The 17273-nt window shown below is 50.0% G+C and overlaps 1 long non-coding RNA gene across 1 annotated transcript; it reads left to right on the top strand.

Moving 5' to 3' along the window:
* Positions 1–1022: 1022 nt before the first annotated feature.
* On the top strand, positions 1023–2127 carry LOC123127632 (uncharacterized). The gene is made up of 2 exons (XR_006462717.1): positions 1023–1448; positions 1531–2127. It is a non-coding gene; the product is annotated as an uncharacterized lncRNA (long non-coding RNA).
* The last annotated feature ends 15146 nt before the right edge of the window (positions 2128–17273 follow it).

The raw sequence follows: 17273 nt of genomic DNA, 5'->3' as shown, positions 1-17273 counted from the left end.
ACTCTTTTCGTTGTTGGTTTTCCAACAACTCCGTTCGACCCTTCTCATAAGGATGCCTTTTCAAGATCTGTTGTGGCAGAAGCTGGCATTCTCTTCTCCATTCTTTTCTTTCAATTATCTATCTTCTATTCTTTTGTTCTGGAGGCATTGTGATGTTGCTCTCTTCAACCCATCTTCTTGTTTTGTCAGGATCGTGCTATTTTTATGCTTATCCATTTAACCGGAGTGTGTGCCCGCTGCTCAAGTTCTTTATTTTATCAAGCCTTGCATATCTTTCCAACCGGAGTGCTACTCGAATTTGTTCTTCTTTGTTCCCTTTCCTAACGGAGTGTTTTCAACTTCGTCATCTCCGTTGTATTCTTTTCTCGAAATGGCTTAACCTTTTCAAGGTTCTTTGGTTTCTCTTGTTTGTCAATGAAGCAACTTAGTTTTACCTCTTCTCTTTCTCTTCTGTTGTCCCTCCAGTGCCATTCTAGATCTCAGGACGAGATCCTCTCGTAGTGGTGGAGTGCTGTAACGCCCCGAGACCGATGTGCCAGGTGTCCTCCAGTTTTTCGCTGTTGTTTGCCTTGTCATTTGCTTGCGTGTTGCATCTTGTCATGTCATCATGTGCATTGCATCATCATGTTTTGAAAACTTGCATTAGTCCGGGTCTCCCAGTTCCTTCCGTTGTCCGTTCTGAGCCCAGACACACTTGCACGCGCCCGCGGCACGTCCGAATTATTATTTTATAAGTGGCCGGAAAATGTTCTCGAATTGGGTTGAAAGTTGGCGTGTGGTCTTATTATAGTGTAGATAGAGCGTCTGTCAAGTTTCATCGCATTCGGAGTTCGTCTGATAGCCCAACCGTTAAACTATAGCGGCATTATAGCCGGTTTAACGTCGGACGTTTTCGGTCTCCGAAAACAGTCGCCGGACCTCCCTCTCTTCTCTTCTCTCAGCTCGAGACCCTCTACGCAGCTCACTACCTACCGCTAGGTCCAATCTAACCTCTCTCGTCAGCCCGCAGCCCCCCTCGCGCGTGTCCGAAAATTGTTCTGGACCCGACCCGAGCAGTCATGACCGTTGTGTCCGGATCATCCCCAAACATCTACAAAACGTCACCGTTTTATTATTTGGACTCCCTAGCCTATTCTTTCTGAACCGTCCGATTTCGATCGGATGATCCAAACTCCCTCTTTTCCTTATATTTATAGCCCAAACTCACCTAATCTAGCCTAACCCTAAAACATAGGAGGTTTGTCCCTCCCTGCCGTCGCCGCTCCAAAAATCTTCCTCGGGATCCCCTCACTCTTTCCCGAGCCAACCCAGCGCCGCCAGCTACCTCCATCAATTCCCTTGTAGTCAGCCTCCTCCCGCTCAATCCGGGGCGTCCCCGCGCTGACAAACCCCCTCTTCCTCGCCTCGTCGCCGGCGAGCCTCACCACCATCGATGGCCGAAGCCCCAGGTCCCGTCGCATCCTCTTCCTCCTCTATTTTCCTCCCCGAGGTCTCTCTCATCTCTAATCCCTCGTCGCTGTCTCCGTGCAGAAAACTCATCGCCGGTCTTCCCTGCCTCGTCCAAGTGGGGTTTCGGCGCCTCGCCGCCCGGATCCAACCATCTCTACGTCATCCGCGCCGCCAACCCTGCCACGCTCGCGCCCGGGTCCAGCCGCTGCTGCCCTCCCGACCTTCGTCTGTTCCGTGATCCTGCTGAAGCCGCGCCAAGTTCTATCGCTGCTCTGTATCGCTGCGTGCAGCTGATCTAGTGGCTCCCCAGCGCCTCGTTCGTCCCTGCCAGCGCCCGCGTGTGCGCAAGGGCCGCAAGTTTAGGGGCGCCCAACTCCTTCCGCTTACCCAGCCAGCCAAGGGCCAGAATCGCCATGGCCGTCGGCCTCTGTTTTCCCGCTGCGAGCAACTTCCTCCATAACTGAAGCTTTGTTCTGTTCCTAGATCCGTTCTGGTGTATAGGTTATTTCAGAGTTGTCACTATGTTCCACCACAAGCAGATCGGCTAGCTTACTGGTTGTTCCCTCGAAGACACATCAAGAGGTCCTGTGTTCAAGTCCCAGGCTGCCCTGTTTCCTTTATTTATTTTTTTGCCAAACAGTCACTCAACCACTTGGGCCAAATCCTCTTGGGCTGCTGCGGTATGCTGCAAACCGGCCTGTGCGTGTTTTTTTGCCAGTTCCAGCGAAATTAGCTTTATTCCTGGGATTTTCTGTTTTGTTAAAAAAAACCTAAACTTCATGCATTTAATATCTCACCAACCGTGCATGCAAATTGAACAAACTTAATATGTAAAATGCTTATAATTTTGTGTAGATTAATAATTTGCAACTTTCATCCATGTTAAAAAATGTTTAAAATGATGTTTTCTTTATTTTGCTTAAATAACATGCTAAAATGCTTTAATTCATAACTAAACAACCGTAGCTTCAAACCTAACAAACTTTATATGTCAATGGGGTAGAAAAATTCCTAGTTTATCATGGTGACCTTACTTTGCATGTTTAACAACTTTAAAATTGTGTGTAGGGCAGAACAGTACCAAACCTTAAAATTTGCGCATGAGGAGTTTCCGGACTTGTTGTTTGTTGTTCCGGCCTCATTTAAACTTGCCTAGATAGGTAGTTTTCATTTGCTTCACCCCTTGCCATGTTAATCAACATTTAATGTTGTTGGGTACATAAACGAGATCGAACTAAATAACTTGAATGTGGTGTTCCGTCAATATGCAACGGAGTTGCATATTGAGCTTCACTTAATTTGTAGGGTTGTTTGTGCACTTTGCCATGCCATGCCTCATTAAACCGGACATGCATCATATTTGTTTGCGCATCGTGCCATGCTTATGTGATGTTTGTTCACTATGTTGTTTGCTTTCTTTCCGGTGTACTTCTTCTCGGTAATCCGGTAACGTTGCGTTTGGGAGGATACGTTGGCTACGTCCGTTTGTCTTCTTCATGGACTCGTTCTTCTTCCTTGCGGGATCTCAGGCAAGATGACCATACCCTCGAAATCACTTCTATCTTTGCTTGCTAGTTGCTCGCTCTTTTGCTATGCCTATGCTGCGATACCTACCACTTGCTTATCATGCCTCCCATATTGTTAAGCCAAGCCTCTAACCCACCTTGTCCTAGCAAACTGTTGTTTGGCTATGTTACCGCTTTGCTTAGCCCCTCTTATAACGTTGTTAGTTGCAGGTGAAGATTGGAGTTTGTTCCTTGTTGGAACATGGATATTTTGTTGGGATATCACAATATCTCTTATTTAATTAATGCATCTATATACTTGGTAAAGGGTGGAAGGCTCGGCCTTATGCCCGGTGTTTTGTTTCACTCTTGCCGCCCTAGTTTCCGTCATATCGGTGTTATGTTCCCGTTTTTTGCGTTCCTTACACGGTTGGGTTATAATGGGAACCCCTTGACAGTTCGCTTTGAATAAAACTCCTCCAGCAAGGCCCAACCTTGGTTTTACCATTTGCCTCACCACCACCTACTTTTCCCTTGGGAGTCGCGCTCCCGAGGGTCATCATTATTTTAACCCCCGGGCCAGTGCTCCTCTGCGTGTTGGTCCAAAACAGAGCCACTTGCAGCGCCACCTCGGGGAAACTTGAGGGTTGGTTTTAGTTGTTCGTAGTGTTCATCCGGTGTTGCCCTGAGAACGTGATATGTGCAGCTCCTATCGGGATTTGTCGGCACATCGGGCGGTCTTGCTGGACTTGTTTTACCATTGTCGAGGATGTCTTGTATCCGGGATGCCGAGTCTGATCGGATTGTCTTGGGAGAAGGAATATCCTTCATTGACCGTGAGAGCTTGTGATGGGCTAAGTTGGGACACCCCTGTAGGGATTGAACTTTCGAAAGCCGTGCCCGCGGTTATGGGCAGATGGGAATTTGTTAATGTCCGGTTGTAGAAAACCTGAAGTTTATCTTAATTAAAATACATCAACCGTGTGTGTAACCGTGATGGTCTCTTCTCGGTGGAGTCCGGGAAGTGAACACGGTGTTGGAGTTATGTTTGACGTAGGTTGTTCTATGATCACTTCTTGATCATAGTTGAACGATCGTGTCGTTGCCTTCTCTTCTCGCTATCATTTGCGTATGTTAGCCACCATATATGCTAGTCACTTGCTGCAGCTCCACCTCATACCTTTTACCTCTTCCTATAAGCTTAAATAGTCTTGATCGCGAGGGTGTGAGATTGCGGAGTCCCCGTGACTCACAGATACTTCCAAAACCAGTTTGCAGGTGCCGATGATAGCGAGCAGATGGTGCTATAGAGCTCAAGGAGGAGCTCGATGAAGACCTTGTTCGTAGTGTTGTTTCGTTTCAGTTGATCAGTAGTGGAGCCCAGTTGGGAGGATCGGGGATCTGTGTAGCTTTTGGGGTAGTCTTCTTTTATTTTGGTACCGTAGCCGGATCTTGTGTGTATCTGGTTGATGTAATGTTATATTCATGTATTGTGTGACGTGGCGATTGTAAGCCAACTATGTATCCCTTTCCCTTATGTATTACATGTGTTGTGTGAAGATTAACTCACTTGCGACATTGCTTTCAATGCGGTTATGCCTCTAAGTCGTGCTTTGACACGTGGGAGATATAGCCGCATCGAGGGTGTTATATGTGGTTGAACAGTAGCCGGTGGAGTAGCGCACGGTGGAGGCTAGATGAATAGGAGCCCGTGGAGGCTGGAGGAGGTCGATGGTAGCCTGTGGAGGCTAGAGGAGGTCGACGGTGGAGATGAACAGTATCCCGTGGAATCCCGTTTTGCGGTATGCCACACCCGGCCCGATGAACAAGACCCCCATTTTAACCATAGCGCTCCAACACAAGTCCGTTTCGTCCGTTTTGCGGTACGCCACACCCCTCCCGATCAACGGGACCCCCGTTTCGACCGTAGGAGGTCCGTTTCGTCCGTTTTGCGGTACGCCAGACCCCTCCCGATCAACAGGACCCCCGTTTCGACCGTAGGAGGTCTGTTTCCTCCGTTTTGCGGTACGCCAGACCCCTCCCGATCAACAGGACCCCGTTCCGAACATAGGAGGTCCGTTTCCTCCGTTGTGCGGTACGCCATGCCTCGTTTCCATCGCCTGTTCCATCCAAGTCCTCCTAATGAACACGACCATGCATGCTGTTCCGACCCAGCCGGTTGGCTCCCATGCGTTCCATTGCCTCTCGATGAACACGACGCATTCTGTTGCCTCCCCATGAACACGACGATGACGTTGTTTCTCCGTTCCGACCCATCCATGTACACGAGCCCTGGCCATACATATGCGCGAGTAGGCGTTTAAGACCCCGCCCATATGTACACATACGTGGCCGTATTTTCTTTCTTGCACCCTGGCCGCTGTACATACGTGCGCACCTCTACATCCACCAATATATATGTACGACACGTACGCGCCTCTACTACGACACGTACGCGCCTCTACTACGACACGTGCGCACCTCTAGATCCACCAGTATATATGTACGTACATGTTCGCGACCAGAATGACAACGCTACGTACGCTTCGACCAGGTGGGTCCCGACTGTCAGGCACTTCCTTGCCTGCGAAGATGTAGCTGGTGGGTCCCAGCAGTCAGGGGGGCGAATCGTTTTTTTGCCCGGATGCACTTCCTTGCATGCGAAGATGTAGCTGGTGGGTCCCAGCAGTCAGGGGGAAACAGTTTTTCATGAAATACAGTGGCCCGTCCGGTGGGCCCCAGCTGTCAGGTGGAGGAATCATTATTTTCCGCGTAATAAGGAGACACTTCCTTCCTGCGGGCCGTGGACCCAGCTGTCAGCCTCTCCACGTACAGTCCATGTCCGATGGAAGTCGTTCCTTGACCATGTTGACCACGCCGCGCCGAGAGCACCAGGGCGGTGGACGACGGCGAGGCCTAGGAAGGGGATGACGGGGAGCCGGGGAAGACGCGACAGTGGAAGCCCGCGCGAAGAGGAGTACGAGGATTCACTGGTTCGGCTGCGGTGTGAGGCTGCCGTCGCCGCAGGGCCTGGCCAGTGGTGGGAATAGTAGGGGGCGGTGAGGCCTCCGCGGCAGCACCGCCGGCCACGGGAGGCAGGAGCATGCGGCACGACCAGTGCTACTTTGGACGGCTGGAGCAAGAAGACCAGAGGTTGAAGAAGCACTATGGCCGTTGGATGGACATTGTACGGTCACTCGAGCTAGAATCATTCATATTGACTAAAGTTGACAAAGGCCCCCATCCAAGTCAACTTAGTAGGCCCACAAGTTAGCCTCCCACCATGGTGGGTCCCAGCTAGCAGGGGGAGTATTCTTTTTTTTGTGCGTAATAAGGAGGCACTTCCGGTTGGTCCGAGCTGACAGCGGGGGGAACATTTTTTCACGAAATATGCTGGCCCGTCTGGTGGGTCCCAGCAGTCAGGGGGGAAACGTTTTTTTGGCGAAATAAGGTGGCCCGTCTGTTGGGTCCCTACTGTTAGGTGGAGGAATAATTATTTTGCGCGTAATAAGGATGCACTTCCTTGCAGCCGCCTGGACCCAGCTATCAGCATCTCCACATACAGTACTCTTCCGATGGAAGTCGGTCGTTGACCACGCCGCGCCGAGAGCACCAGGGCGGTGGTCTGGACGACGGGGAGGCCTAGGAAGGGAACGACGCGGAGCCGGGGAAGACGCAGTAGTGGAAGCCCGCGCGGAGAGGAGTACGAGGGTTCACTGGTTCGGCTGTGGTGTGAGGTTGTCGTCGCCGCAGAATAACAGGGGGTGTGGGTGAGTAGAGGGATGGCCTAGCCAGCGGTGGGAGTAGTAAGGGGTGGTGAGGCCTCCGCGGCATCACAGCCGACCACGGGAGGCAGGAGCACGCGACACGACCGGCGCTGCTTTGGGCGGCTGGAGCAAGAAGACCAGAGTTTGAAGAAGCACTACGGTCGTTGGATGGACATCGTACGATCACTGCAGCTAGAATCGTTTATATTAGATAAGTTGACAAAGCCCTTGATACGCGTCAACTTAGTAGGCCCACAGCTCGGATTTGGCAGAGAACATATAGCCCATTTGTGATTTGTAAGAATGTACAACCCATTTTTTAATTCTAATGGAATTTACTACAGCCCATTTACAGTTTGTTAAAAGTACAACCCAACTTCTAGCTAGGACAACGATTAATAATTTCAAACAACTGCTCAAAATAGAATTCAAAAAAATTCCCACATTTTGATGGGATCTGAAATATTTTTATCCAAAATTTCTAGTCAGGTTAAATATAATTTCAAAATAAAGTTGTATTATGTTAAAATCCAACAAAATATTGCGCGCGCAACAAGTAATGAAATTAAAATTTTCAAATTCCAAAAATAATATATTTTTCAAACTAATTACGTGTTTGGTGCATAGTAATTGTCCAGTTATTATAATTACATCCCATTTATTATTTCCTAAAGTCAATTTTCTTGTTAAGCCTAATGCATACCTCCTAGGAAAGTTTGCAGCCCAGCGGGGCGGAGAATAACAAGTTGACCCGGATATTGTGTACAATTGTCGGCCCAGTTGCATTGCTGATGTTGAAAAAAAGGCCTGTGTAGTACACTACAACCTAACATGGTTACTCAGCCCACATTCAGCGACGCCGGAAAGGCCCAAACAAGGCTTCTGTACAACTTTTTGAAGTCACTGAGCTCAATCAATAACTTAAGAAAAAAGTTAGATTACAGTGGAACCTAATTAAAAGCTGTCACGAGCAAATAAATAATTCAATGGGTCCCGCGTGTGCGTGTGCGCGCGCGGGTGTGTGAGAGAGAGAGAGAGATAGAGATAGAGACCCATCGGTTAATGCTCGTAAATACATCTTTCAGCCATATGCATTGCTGATGCTCAGTAAAAACTTATATAGTTGACACAATCATATAGAACATCATAGCACACTGAACTTGCATACAAAAATTTCACGCAGGCGGCACAATCAGGATGGAAGCAGTGGATCGCTACGGGAAGGGCTATGTTGAAACCAACGAAGTCGTACATAACGGTTCATCGTCTTTATCAATGACGGGGAAATATCTTGAATGTTGTGCAAAGAAAACAGACAGACAACACAATAAGTTCTGCTAGCACATTAAGTTGACGTACAACCCTTTCTAAAAAAGTTCAGGTACAAAATTAGAACAGGTCACAATCAAATGTACTGGCATATCAGTGCTTCACACCCATAGCTCGGATTTAACTAGTATATGACAAGATTCAGTTGTTACCTCAAATTAGAGCACATCCAGGCAGCCAGCCCTGCCTCTTCTCCCAAAGAAGCAGTGGCCTCCGCCGCGCGATGGAGTAGGCCCTGTGCCATCCATCGTTCCGAGCAACACGGGGAAAGTCTGACGTTGACTCCTGTAATGGACGTCGTCGACGGACCCTGGCACCAGCGGCGGCGGCAGGACTTCGATTGATGGATTGACCACTTCTTCGACATGCACGAACACTCGATACAGGTACATCCCTAACGTGGTCCGCGGCGGCCTTGGTGGCGACGAATAGTACAACCCCGGTTCCTGCACCGGTATCTCAACACCAATCACCTTCGGTATGGTGGACGGCTTCTTCATCCATGCCATAACCGTCAGAGCCCAGCTGTCTGGAGGAACAAACATACTTACGAGCTCACCTCCAAGGTCGTTGATAAGCTCGTTCATGGACTCGCTGTTCCAAGCACGTCGAGGCATGCCGTGGAAGGTAAGCTTTGTTAAAAACTCAAGCTCAGAGGGCACCGAGCCCCATCCTGGGTGCCACCGATCAAAGCTCACCAGCGCGCCATCGCAGAACAAACGCCGGGAAGATTCGAACACACGACTGCAGTCGAAAGTTGTCCGGAACCTGACGAAGAAATCAGCCGGTGGCGGACAGACTTCGACGAGCAAGTCACTTATTTGGATGCCGTGCGCAATGCCAAGAGCTTTGACAAGGTCGTCCGGCGAGACGGGAGGCCGGTCGCCGTTGATGGTTACCATCAGCACTTTGCCGGCAAACTGGTCGTCAAGCGCCGCCATGCCACTGTTGAGCGACAGCACGCAGCGACCGAAGGCAGGACTAACCAAATTCTCGTGCATGCCCAATCAACGCCCTGCCGCGATGCATGCAGTGGTCGTTCTGGTGCATCAAGGACGGCATGCAGATCGTTCCACACTTGAGAAGAGGAAAAATGGAAAGGTAGAACGCGGCAGCAGAGGAAGAGAACGCTGGCTAACGAGGCTGGGAGGGGATCGAGCAGGAAGTTAATGCTCCACGCCTAAAGGTTTTGGGAAAACCTGATTTTCATAAGGTGACTTATACTCACCTAAACGGAGGGAGTATTCCTTAACCAGAGAATGTTGTGTCTCCCACTCACGCGCTCAAAAAAAACTACGACACATTTTTTATCTGTTTGCATAGGTCCCACCTATCAGGAAGGATGGGCACGTACACGAACAGGTACGACTCATCAGTCTACCCGCATAGCCTTTTCGTTTAGTCTACCTAGCCGTCTAATCAACTGCCTGCACGCCACTTCTCCCATTTACTTCTCCATCGGGAACCGATTCTCCTCGGCTTCTTCACCTCCCCTTCGTCTTCATTTGCATCCAAACCCCACTGCGTTCACATTGTTTTAACCTCTTTAAATAATCATCTACTACTTCAGTTAGACTAGCCATCTAATCCTAATTCTCCAAACCATAGCCCTCCGTTCCAGCGGTTCCAAATGGCGGAAGAGATCGAGATGCAGGTTTTTAGCGTCCAACATGTCCTCGTCGAAGGCTCGATGCGCATAGTTGCCACCGTCACCGTCCACCCAAGGGTTGTTCGGCAGTGGATCAACAATGTATCCAACTCCCTCGAAAAGGTAGAGACGAGGGTCATCGGTCTCGACGCAGAGTACACGGAGCGTGCCCCTGGGAAGATCCAGCGCGCCGCCGTCCTTCAGCTGTGCCACGAAGATGATGTTTTGGTGTACCACATCATACACTCGCCCTCCATACCACGTGAGCTTCACGATTTCTTGTCTCGGGAGGACGTATACTTCTGTGGGGCAGCCATCGAAGGGGACAAACAGAAGCTGGAGCCGTACAACCTTGATTTGAAAAGCATCGCTGACCTACAAACCAGAATCAAAATTCCTGTAGAAGATTGTGATAAACAGACACCATCCCTATTCGACGTAGCAAATTTTGTGCTCGGTACAAATCTTCAGAAGGGTGACGAGACGGTGGCATTAAGGTCGTCTGGATGGGAGAATTATCCCTTGACGTACGAGCGGATAAAATATGCTGCCCTCGATGCCCGTGTGAGTTTCGAGATAGCTGCAAGGTCCAAAGAGCTTGTTGCGAAGCCGTCTCCCACAGAGAATGAGAACAAGAAGAAGAAGAAGAAGAAGAAGAAGAAGAAGAAGAAGAAGAAGAAGAAGAAGAAGAAGAAGAAGAAAAGGCTGCACCAGCAGGAGGGCATTATGGATGGATGAACTATTTCCTCTCTTGTAAAAAAATTATTCCCTCTCGGTGTATATTGATATAGATGGACTATTTCGATGGTGTGCATGTCTTTGGAACAGAGTAGTAGCATGGGTCCGCTTGACTATAAGGAACTATTTATCCGCATATATAGCTTTCTCTGCTACTCCTTCCAGTGATCGGTATGCAGTGCATGTGTCCGTAGACATGACAGCTTGTCCATGGAAGTTCAACTACGGCGACCATCACGTTTCATCTCGCGATTCCCACGACGCCTCTCCAACCCACGGCACCACGCCCCCCGACGTGCGCCTCACCCCTCTCGGCCGCACCGCCCCTCTGCCTTTGTGTGCATGACATGTGGGCCACCTAAAATGCGGCGAGCATCAAGTTTCTACCACAGCCACCCGCGATTCCCACGACGCCGCTCGAACCCATGAAACCACACGTCCCCCGACCTGCGGCTCACCCCTCTTGGCCCCACTGCCCCTCTGCCTACGGGAGCATTACATGTGGACCAGTCACCTATCGGGTCCACATGTTATTGACTCAAAGGTAGGTGTAGTAAGGCGCTGAAGCTCAGTCCCGACGGCCCTGAGAGGGAAATGTAACTCCTGCGCCAGGGCTTGTGGTGCTCCCGCAGCACGAACTCGTGCCAAACTCGAGATTTGTTTCTTTACTATACATGCACGCAACGATTTAATGGACATTGTAATCTCAACATGTGATGGGGAGCTCTAAATTTGAATTTGAAACTTATAAAACGAAAAGATTCAAAACAAATAAACTGGGAGAGAGGGAGTATATCGTAGGATGTGTCCCATACAAAATAAGTCCCCTGGTTTGTCACCGCGAAGATGCGGTTAGAAAGGAGCACAACGTCTTCCTACTCGTACGGCAACAAATCGGCCGCAGACAGCATGGTCCGCCTTTGACCGCCATGTGCAAGGTTCGTGCTATCTTATTCAATCTCACCGTGGTTCCATCGTACCAATTCATGCGGTGGCCCGTTGCATGGCTGATCCCAATGTTGGACAAAGGTTCTACGGGAACGGTGTCACCGTTGTAAATGTTGTGCAAATTGATGTTGGTACCCTCCCGTACATATGCAAGCCAATCTCCACTCGCACCGAGCCTAACCTGTGAAACAGTGGGCAGGGGGAGAATTAGGAAATGGACACGGAAGTAGTCTTTAGAATGCATTTACTACGTGATCAAACTCATCTTACCTGCTCATCGGAGGAAATCCGAGTGCCCCTCAACGTCGGCATCTCAAGGGGCGTCAACTTGCAACTACGGCCACGCCGCGCTGGAGAGACCCCCAAGGAAACATCCTCGTGCGTTCCACGGAACATCAAGATGCATTTGTATGAGTAGTTTATCTTGTGAGAGAAAAGGATGAACGAGGGAAGGCCTCTAGAGATAGAGATGGACACTACTACTACCAATGTGCTGGCCCGTGCGTTGCAATGGATCCAAAGTAGTAGAATAATACTTGTTCACGTGCTTGAAATATAAACACTCTAGTTTTGATATACATGTGTCAGCAGACATGACAGCTTGTCCATGGAAGTTGAACCACGGCGACCATCACGTTTCTTGTTTCTACCACTGCCACACCCACACGCGATTCCCACGACGCCGCTCCAACCCACGGCACGACGTCCCCCGACGTGGACATGGATCCTCTGACGTGGCTATCACTGCCTTGCCCTGCCTTTCCTTCGCTGACAGGTGGGACCCACGCTTATGGGTCCCACATGTCAGTGACAGAATGGTAGGATTGTTCGCGTCAGGGGATCCTCATCCCCCGACGTGCCCCTCATCCCTCTCGGCCCCACCGCTCCTCTGCCTTTGTGTGCATGACATGCGGGCCAGCTGAACTGCGGCGACCATCAACTTTCTACCACAGACACACCCGATTGGACGCGGTTTGCCTGCTCCGCTGCTGTGCTCCGATCCGTACTCCCGCACCATCGAATTTTCATCCAGCGGCTGTGACACATTTCGTCCCGGGCATCAATCCTCAGCTGGAGTACTTATGTACTACAGGTAGTACCCGCCGGTGTGGCCATCTACGCCTCGTAACGCCCCGACGCCCAGCTGTGGCACCCTCGCCACGGCCACGCCACCACCGGCCGGTTCATCTCGAACGAGTGAGTCGCGAACCACGCCACCACCATGAGAATGACATGTGGGCCAGCCGCATTTAAGGTCCGCATGTCATTGACTCATAGGCCGGGCACTAAGCCACTGAAGTTCGGTCCCGTGGGCCCCGAGAGGGAAATGTAACTCCTGCGGCAGGCCTTGTGGTGCTCCCGCAGTACGAGCTCGTGCCAAAACTGGAATTTGTTTCTTACTACTACCAACTAGTACTAGTAAGGTACACGTGCATTGCACGCATGAGATTCTGGTGGTTTGTGCATTATGCTTCTACATGTGGAGCTTTCTGGATTCTAACATGTGGCAAAATCTGGTGGAATGTAAGGTTAGGCAAGTTTGATTAACTTAGGTGAGTGTTTGGTTCAAGCCACACCTTAGGCAAGCCACACTAAGGCCCCACATGACATACACACAAAAAATGTGGCAAGATTCCCTTAGGCTTGCCAACTTGTGGCTCTCATTTTGAAGAACTAATAACTTTGCCTAAGCTTAGTTGTGGCAAAGTTAGTCATGAATTAAGTTCAACCATGGAGTCTTCTAGATTATACATGTGGCAGAATCTGGTGGATGATATCCAACGGCCAGTAGTGCTCGGATTTGCCATCTTTGTACCGTCGGATTGGCTTCATCCAACGACCAACTTTCAAAGTTTTCACACACTATATAGGGGGTATAGATATAGATGTGCCGGTCCGTTGCAATGGATCCAAAGTATATCTATTTAGTGGAGTGCACTCTAAACACATTATCTATTTATTTTTCTCTAACCTTCCGTAGCCATGCAACCAAGCCACATAAGCTTCATGGGTGCCCCCCACATCATATTATTCATACTACGTTGATTGAAAAAAAGATAAATCACCCAAAACAAGATCTTCCCGTTTTTTGTTCCTACGATGTTGTGCCGTGCACGTACCTACTAGTTGTATAGTGGTAGTACTAGTAATATAGTATTAGGAGTACAAACTTGGTACTAGTAGGAGTAGTACTAGTACGGAATGCTCCTACTCTATCAACGAGCCCCGTCTGACACCAAATTTCTTGGCTTCCGTGCTACAGCTAGATCTTCCCCTCGTTTCTGTTTTCCAACCCGGCGGCGGGCGGGGTGTCGGTTTGCTCAACGGCGGTCCCACATGAAAGTGAAAATGCTAGGCAACACGCCTTCCCTAAGCTATGTGTCGTGCCGGACGGGCCGTGTTGTACTCCCGATTCCCGGGCGTGTGGGGGTGCGACGCGAACGCGGCAGGCCTTTTCCTTTTACCAGCAATGTGCCCGTGCGTTGCGACGGATCCAAAGTAGTAGAATAGTAGTATTTGTTCACAAACTTGAAAGAAATCACTATTGTTTTGATATACTCCTAATATATTACTCCCTCCGTACCTAAATATTTGTCTTTTTTGAGATTTCAAATGGACTATCACATACGGATTATATAGACATATTCTAGTGTTTCTAGCAAGATGCCCGCGCGTTGCACGAAGTTGATGGAAAAGGTAAGCACAACTTATAAATTGACGGATGGAGTACTAGTTACAGTGATGCATATAATTAAGCAAAGGGATCGCACATGTCGGTATTGACTGGAACGAGAATGCAACACACAATAAGAATTAAGGCCACGATGATGCGATCGCAGTGGTGGTTACAGAAGGCAAGAAGAAAGATGGATCCACGAACGTACGACCTCCTCCTCCTCAACTTAGTGCGCCGGGCCACCGACCGGCGGCTAAGGAGCGGCGGCTTTTGTGGCGAGGTCGAGGTGCTTCTCAGCAAAGGCATCCAAGGCTTCCAGCCGGTTGAGGAAGGCCAACGTCGTAGCGTCCTCACTGGCCTTGTAGATACCTATGTACACGATTTCCTCGTACACGTGGATGTGTAGGTCGACGAATTCTTGCAGGGCGAGGCGCCTCGCGGCGAGCGCGACCTCCAGGTGGACATTCTTTGTGGCGTCGGCGGGCAGTCGCAGGGCCACCAGTGCTTGAAAGAGGTTCCGGCCATGGAGGCCGATTAGGGTGGCAGGCAATGAGGAGCCCGGGCGCGCGGGCTGGAGGAGTACGGCGATGTCGTCCGCGAGCTTCTTGAGGACGGTGAACTTGTTGCTGGTGGCAACGATCATCTGGTCCAACTGAGAGTCGTAGTTGGCGTCGACGGCGGCCATCCACCAGCCGGTCTCCAACACCGTCTGGAGACGATCCTCGGCGCCATGCCGCAGGCCGGCGTCGTGGACCATCTGGCGCAGCCGCTGGCCGCTCACGCGCATCGCCGCCATGGGTCTGGTGTGAGCTCTTTTGCTCTTAGTGTAGGTGCTTAGGCAAATGCTTAGGTGCGTACGATGTGGTAGATGCATTGGAATGGAGGGGCGCCTTTATATGAGGGCAATGAGGGCAAACTGCGTTGCATTCACATCGTGCAGCCTCTTTTCCCGGACCTCCTCCCATTACTTCCCTCATGCATTAATTGAAGGAGGATGCATTGGCCGTTCAACATATCGGGAACCGCTACTCCCTCCCTTGTCTGCATTAAAGCCGTATCGGGAACTGCGCCGCCCGCTGTCAAATCGAATACTCCCTCTCTATATGTACCACCTTTTTTTAATTTCAAGTTTTGCTCCATGGCGCAATCCATCGATACTACTACTGTACAAAAGTGGAGTATATACATTTTTTAAAAGGCTAGAGGGCGGGGCAGTCTAGCTCGGTCGGTTTCACGAGAGGCGAGGGCCTTTGTGATTTGACGGCTCATTACTGCTGTCAAATCGAATAGTACTGCGCCGCCCGCTGCACGCCCGCGCCTCCATTAAACCCCTCCGTTAAACCCGCATGCAAACCGAGAATCCTACTCCGGCCACACGTCCGTTCATGAGCGGGCCGGAATTAAACGCAACACCGGCCGAGCTCCTCCCGTCCGCCCTCAGTTTAAACGAGGCCAGACGCCGGCCAAGCTCCTACCGTCCGCCCTCTATTTACACGAGGCCAGACAGACAGCGGGCAAGAATCGCACCCCTCCGCCGCTCCCCCATCTCCTCCTTCACCATTTTCTCCACTCTTCCGATGGCTTCCGATGAGCCGTTCTCCGGCATATTACCCGGCTGGGTGGCCCGCCGAGCCCTCCGGATACGGGCGAGGCCGCTCGGTGCTTCACCAACCTCGCTTGGCCCGACGGAGCCAGTTGCCGCCCCAAGCAGGCGCGTGGTTCAGCAACTCGCCGCTCCAGTTCAGCTCGATGAGGAGTGGCGAGTTGCTCCACGCCGGCACGGCGGCGAGCACGCCGGTACGGGCGCCGTCGCTGCCGCGTCGTACCGCGCCACCAGTGTCTGCGGTGGCCGCGCCTCCCGTGTCTGTGGGCGCGCCTCCCGTGCCTGCGGCAGCGCCATGCAGGCAGAGACAGAAGCCGGGTGCGTGGAGAGCGACGAGTCGGTGGCCAGCTTCTCCGTGTCCGCCGCCATCATCGAGGAGAAGTAGAACACGGGAGGCCGCCGCCACTTGGGACCCATGAAGGCCACCGCCGAGGCGACGACCGCGGATTCAGGTGGTTTCTTTGCTGCTTCGTCTCTTCCGAGGACCTTCGTCGACCCCGCAAGTGTCTGACGGACATGAGGAAGACAAAGGGATCCGCGGGCGGCCATTTAGAACTAAAATAAGTCTAGATACATCCATTTCTAGGACAAGTATTTCCGGACGGAGGGAGTATTAATTATACAAGAGAGCCGGATTGGCACCTCTTAGTTCATGTAAATGTAATGAAATCCATCATGTTTATATGAAGATCCGGCTTTTTTATACGAAATCCTTCATGCTTATATGAAATCAGTCCGTGTTTGCACGAATTTCATCTGGTTGGTTAGAGTTGTAAAAATGTATGCCGCTGGCGTTTGATGTCGTCCTCCGCTTAAGGAAGCGGGAGGAAATTTGCCGGCTGCCGTTGGAGATGCTCTTTATGCTGGAAATAATAGAGTGACATCCAATCCATTTGAGTTAATTGCCTGTATGATTGTCCCTCTATAAAAAGTTAATTGCATGTACAGTGTACACGTGACTTGCAGGGTGGCTACAGCTTCGTACAGAAAGTTAAAAAGAAACAAGTCCATCCTTAATCTTGTATTCTAAGTACTCTGTGGGTTCCACTGTCAGTACAGTAGCGAAAGAAGTATATATTAAATAAGTAGAGTAATATATAATATAAAAATATAAAGTTAAAAGACAGAATTCGAACTCATGTCATCGCGTTGCGAGCATCCGGCGCTAACCAGCCCAGCACATTTTTGTTGTAAACCATGCTGGAGATATATCTCCATGTCTACTCTTATATATACTCCATTCGTTCCTAAATATTTGTCTTTTTCAGATTTCAAATGGACTACCACATACGGATGTGTATGTAGACATATTTTAGAGTGTAGATTCACTCATTTTGCTCCGTATGTCTTTTCAGGAAGGGGTCAGATTTGTCCTTGATTTATTTATGAGGTATCCAGATGGCACTGCACCGCCAAGAAAAGAGGGTAACATCAAAATTATGGACTACTTTTTTGAGTATGTTGGTAAGGTCCGGTCATAGTCACTTGTTGAAATCTCTAAAAAGACAAATACTCCCTCCGTCCGGAAATACTTGTCATCAAAATGGATAAAAGGAAATGTATCTAGACGTATTTTAGTTTTAGATACATCTCTTTTTATCCATTTTGA

Source organism: Triticum aestivum, chromosome 6A (assembly GCF_018294505.1).
Source record: "Triticum aestivum cultivar Chinese Spring chromosome 6A, IWGSC CS RefSeq v2.1, whole genome shotgun sequence".
In the NCBI taxonomy this organism is placed as follows: domain Eukaryota; kingdom Viridiplantae; phylum Streptophyta; class Magnoliopsida; order Poales; family Poaceae; genus Triticum; species Triticum aestivum.
The sequence above is the reverse complement of the archived record's forward strand: the minus strand, read 5'-3'. Positions and strand labels throughout refer to the sequence as shown.